Source organism: Capricornis sumatraensis, chromosome 2, assembly GCF_032405125.1.
Source record: "Capricornis sumatraensis isolate serow.1 chromosome 2, serow.2, whole genome shotgun sequence".
NCBI lineage: Eukaryota > Metazoa > Chordata > Mammalia > Artiodactyla > Bovidae > Capricornis > Capricornis sumatraensis.
This window is the reverse complement of record NC_091070.1, coordinates 74,830,952-74,836,628: the sequence shown is the minus strand read 5'-3', so window position 1 is coordinate 74,836,628 and position 5,677 is coordinate 74,830,952. Positions and strand designations below refer to the sequence as shown.

The 5,677-nt window shown below is 37.9% G+C and overlaps 1 pseudogene; it reads left to right on the top strand.

Annotated features, from left to right (window-relative positions):
- Positions 1-575: 575 nt before the first annotated feature.
- LOC138096670 (olfactory receptor 4F15-like) lies at positions 576-1,523 on the top strand (annotated as a pseudogene).
- Positions 1,524-5,677: the final 4,154 nt, after the last annotated feature.

The window sequence follows — 5,677 nt, the reverse complement described above, 5'->3', positions numbered from 1 at the left end:
TTAATTTCATGCTACCATCCTACGTGCAACATTCATGTCTTCATTAGTTGGTAACTATTCTATCTGTGATTAATGCCTGAGATTTCTCAAGTGTGAAGTAAAAGAAAAATAGAGAGTACATTCTCCTAGAGTGTGTGTGTGTGAACAAATATGATTTGCTTGAACACTCCAAATATACCTGATTATTCATGATATGTAAGATGTTATATTAAATAAATATGAATAACATGGAAGAAGTTGGAGTTATTGCACAATAAGCTTGGTAAAGTAGCTCTCTGCTAGGAATATGTTACTCATTTTTCCTAATTCCTCCACCTTAGCTGCCATGTTTCCACATAATTTCTTTGTCGCCCTGGCCTAACTTTTGATTATCTCATTTCTCCTATTCACTTATCATCATTCTTTCAGCTCCCTTATCTGTAAGGCTTCTCACTTCATATTTTGGCATTTACAATATGTTTTCCACAGATTCATTGATGAGCAAATAATATATTAATTTTGGTACTCACATTTCTCATTTCTTTCTTATTTTCTACCTTCAGACTATTTCAGCTTCTTCTCTACTGATTGAATCAATGGATGGAGTAAATGACTCTGTGGTATCTGAATTTGTACTAATCGGACTTTCAAATTCATGGAAAATGCAACTTTTTATTTTTATTTTTTTGGTTCTCCTTTGTGTTCTACAAGGGAATTATCCTGGGAAACTTCTTTGTTGTGTTCACAGTAATTATTGACTCTCATTTACACTCCCCTGTGTACTTCCTGTTGGCCAACCTCTCTATTGATCTAGGTCTTTCCTCTACCACGGTACCCAAAATGATCTCTGATCTTTTCACTAACTGCAACATCATTTCTTTCCCAAAATGTATGACACGGATATTTTTTTACTTCATGTCATGGGTGGAGTTGAGATGGTGCCGCTCATAGCCATGGCATTTGACAGGTATACTGCAATCTGTAAGCCTCTCCACTACCTGACAATTATGAGCTCCAAAATGTGTCTTTCCTGTGTAGTGGTTGCCTGGATAGTGGGGATAATCCATGCTGTATCTCATGTTTGTTTGTTTTTGTCATAAACTTGCCTTTTTGTGGTCTCAATAAAATAAACAGTTTTTTATTGTGATTTGCCTTGGGTCATGAAACTTGCTTGTGTAGACACTTACAAGCTAGAGTTTGTAATTATTGCTAATAGTGGGTTTATTTCCATGGCTGCCTTCTTCTCTTTAATTATATCCTACATTTTCATTTTGGTCACGGTCTGGAAAGCTTCAGGAGACTTATCCAAAGCGTTTGTCACACTGTCAGCTCACATCACTGTAATAATTTTGTTTTTTATGCCATATATGTTTCTCTATGTGTGGCCTTTCCCTGCAACATCACTGGATAAGTATTTGTTTATTGATGCCTTTGCCATCACCCTTGTCTTGAATCCTGCCATTTATACATTAAGAAACAAAGATATGAGAATTGCCATGAGAAGACTGGGCAAACGGATTCTAGGCTCTAGTGGGATCTTATAATGAATGGAGCAAATCTAGAGTACAAGATACTTCAGGCTCACTAAAAACACTGAGAGTCATGTGACTATCATCATTACTATGGTAAGAATTACTATTTTGAATGATAGTTCAACAAAGGTACACCTGTAGAAACTGATGTGTCAAGTCAGAGTTGACTTTATTTTGCCAATCACAGAGAATAAATTGACTTCATCTACTTTCATGGAGAAGAGAGATGAGAAGAGAAAACTGAGCTGATTTCCAGGCATAAACTTAACATTCAAATACCATTTTCTGTGTGACATTTCTTACTTCTTTCTTTACTAGGTGTGATTACTGTCAATTACAAATAAATATCTCAAAAAGTGCTAGAAATTTCTCATAGCAAAATAATGGATTAAATAGATTAAATGTTAAGATGCTAAAGCTGAAACTCCAGTACTTTGGCCACCTCATGCGAAGAGTTGACTCATTGGAAAAGACTTTGATGCTGGGAGGGATTGGGGGCAGGAGAAGAAGGGGACAACAGAGGATGAGATGGCTGGATGGCATCACGGACTCGATGGACGCGAGTCTGAGTGAACTCCGGGAGTTGGTGATGAACAGGGAGGCCTGGCGTGCTGTGATTCATGGGGTCGCAAAGAGTCGGACACGACGGAGCGACTGAACTGAACTGAAGTTTAATTATGGGGAAACAATGGAAACAGCGATAGGAGTTGTGATTGACAGGGAAGCCTGGCATGCTGCAGTCCATGGGATCACAAAGAGTTGGACACAACTGAGTGACTGAACTTAACTGAAGTTTAATTATAAATAAAGTATATTTTTAAATTTTTCTATCTCAATTTTAGTTTGATTTAAAATAAGAATAAAATCAGCTATGTATTTCCTATGTTAAGCCTTGAACTCAACACTTGACTATACTTTGAGCTTTTTAAATTTAGGATGCTATTTCAGTTTTGAGTTTAGACTTGAATGAGATTTGAGTGACTGCAGGTAGAAAAATTTTTTTAACACTATCAATACTTTAGATAAATACAGACCAAAGATTTTTGGACTCTTACTTTCCTGTCATTCTGAAAATGAATGTCTTCTAATATTCAATCAGCCTAGTTTATTCTTTTTGAAAAGCATAGCCATAATAGCTTTTTCACAAGATAATAATCACCCAAAGATGGCATTTAGAGGCCCTAGTTTCCTTGAATATGTTTTCTTATCTATCAGACTATCTTCTCCCACAAGAGTTTATGTATCTTAGTTTGATAGCCTTGGATAAATGGAAAGCCAAAAATGTTGAGGCATGATCAATTTAAATGAGGATTTCTACATCTGGATTCCTCATTTTAATAGATGAGATTTTGTTGAAGATACACATAACTTTTTTTTCATCTCCTATTGCTCTGGAAATAAAATCTGCTCAATTAAAAGAACTGAAAGCTTATTTTTTGTCCTTTTTTCAGGAATCTACAATTACATCTTTGACTTTCTCTGTATAAATAAATCAATAATACTTCTTTTTAATTTTTTTTATTCATCTGGACAGGAATTATTTTTTTACTTAATTATTGCTGTCAACTCCTTCCTTTAAATACTCTATTGGGCCTCTGAAACACTACAATCTCCTGGTTTTCCTCCTACACCTTGGGTAATTCCTTCCCAGTATCTGTTTGTTGCTTTTCCCTCATTTGCTCAACCAACAAACTCAGGATTCCTCAGAATTGCATCTTTGGCCTATTCTCACTTTGTATTCTGTCCCTAGATGACATCCATTCCCACGGTTTTAATTACTATGCCTAGCTTTTAGCTTGGGGCTCTTAAAGCCAGGTTACTAGTTCTTAAGTTCCTAATCCACAAATCTATCTTCTTACTTGGATGCTTCACAGACAATGCACACTCAGCAGGTCTACAACTAACCTGTCTCCTTTTTCTCACACACTTTCTTTCAGAGTCACAGTAAATGGGTTAAATACTCAGTCACTCAATTCAAAATGTGGTGTAGTAATAGACTGTCTATGAAAGAGACATGTGGACTCACTTATAGAAGAAGGCAAAGTGGTTTAAAAGGCTTTACAAATAGCTGAGGAAAGGAGAGAATCAAAAGGCAAGGCAGAAAGGCGAAGATATACCCAACTGAATGCAGAGTTCCAGAAAATGGCAAGGAGAGATAAGAAGGCCTTCTTAAGTGAAGATTGCAAAGACATAGAGGAAAACTATAGAATGGGAAAGAGTAGAGATCTCTGTAAGGAAACCGGAATATCAAAGGGAACATTTCATGAAAGGATGTATATAATAAAGGACAGAAACAGTAAGGACTTAACAGAAGCAGAAGAGATTAAAAGAGGTGGCAAGTATACACAGAAAAACTAGACAAGAAAGATCTTAATGACCCAGGTAAGTATGAAGATGTGGTCACTCACCTACAGACAGACATCCTAGAGTATAAAGTCAACTGGGTCTTAGGAAGCATTACTATAAACAAAGCTAGTGGTGGTGATAGAATTCCAGCTGAGCTATTTCAAATTCTAAAAGATGATGATGTTAAAGTGCTGCACGCAATATGCCAGCCAGATTGGAAAACTCAGTAGTGGACATAGGGCTGGAAAAGGTCAGTTTTCATTCCAATGCCAAGAAAGGCAATGCCAAAGAATGTCCAAACTACCATACATTTGCACTCATATCACATGCTAGCAAAGTAATGCTCAAAATCTTTCAAGCTAGAGTTCAGCATTATGTGAACTGAGATGCACAAGCTGAATTTTAAAGAGACAGAGGAGCCAAAAATCAAATTGCCAATATTTCTTGGATCATGGCAAAATCAAGAGAGTTCCAGAAAAGCATCTACTTCTGCTTCATTGACCAAAGCCTTTGACTCTGGATCACAACAAATTGAAAAATTCTTAAAGAGATAGAGTACCAGACCACATTACCTGTCTCCTGAGGAACCTGTATGAAGGTCAAGAAACAAGTTTTAGAACCAGACATGGAACAATGAACTGGTTCCAAATTGGGATAGGACTATATAGTCACCTATTGGTCCCAAGTTGGGACAAGACTGTATATTGTCATTGTACTTATTTAACTTACATTCAGAATAAATCATGTGAAATACCAGGCTGAGTGAATCACAAGCTAGAATAAAGACTGCCAGGAGAAATATCAGCAACCTCAGATATACAGATGATTCACTCTAATAACAGAAAGAGAAGAGGAAGTGAAGACCCTCTTGATGAGGGTGAAAGAGGAGAGTGAAAAAGTTGGCATAAAACTCAACATTCAAAAGACTAAGATCATGGCATCCAGTCCCATCACTTCATGGCAAACAGAAGGGGGAAAAGTGGAAGCAGTAACAGATTTTATACTTTTGGGCTCAAAAATCACTATGGACAGAGATTGCAGACATGAAATTAAAAGATGCTTGCTTCTTGGAAGAAAAGCTATGACAAACATCAGTTCAGTTCAGCTCAGTTCAGTAGCACAGTCATGACTGACTCTTTGCGACCCCATGTATCACAGCATGCCAGGCCTCCCTATCCATCACCAACTCCCAGAGTTCACTCAAACTCATGTGCATCGAGTCGGCAATGCCATCCAACCATCTCAACCTCTATCGTCCCCTTCTTCTCCTGCCCCCAATCCCTCCCAGCATCAGGGTCTTTTCCAATGAGTCAAATCTTCACATGAGGTTGCCAAAGTATTGGAGTTTCAGCCTCAGCATCAGTCCTTCCAATGAACACTCAAGACTGGTCTCCTTTAGGATGGACTGGTTGCATCTCCTTGCAGTCCAAGGGACTCTCAAGAGTCTTCTCCAACACCACAGTTCAAAAGCATCAATTCTTTGGCACTCAGCTTTCTTCGCAGTCCAACTCTCACATCCATACATGACGACTGGAAAAACCATAGCCTTGACTAGACAGACCTTTGTTGGTAAAGTAATATCTCTGCTTTTTAATAGGCCTACTAGCTTGGTCATAACTTTCCTTCCAAGGACTAAGCGTCTTATAATTTTATGGCTGCAATCACCATCTGCAGTGGTTTTGGAGCCCCCCAAAATAAAGTCTGATACTGTTTCCACTGTTTCCCCATCTATTTCCCATGAAGTGATGGGACCGGATGCCATGATCTTCGTTTTCTGAATGTTGAGCTTTAAGCCAACTTTTTCACTCTCCTCTTTCACT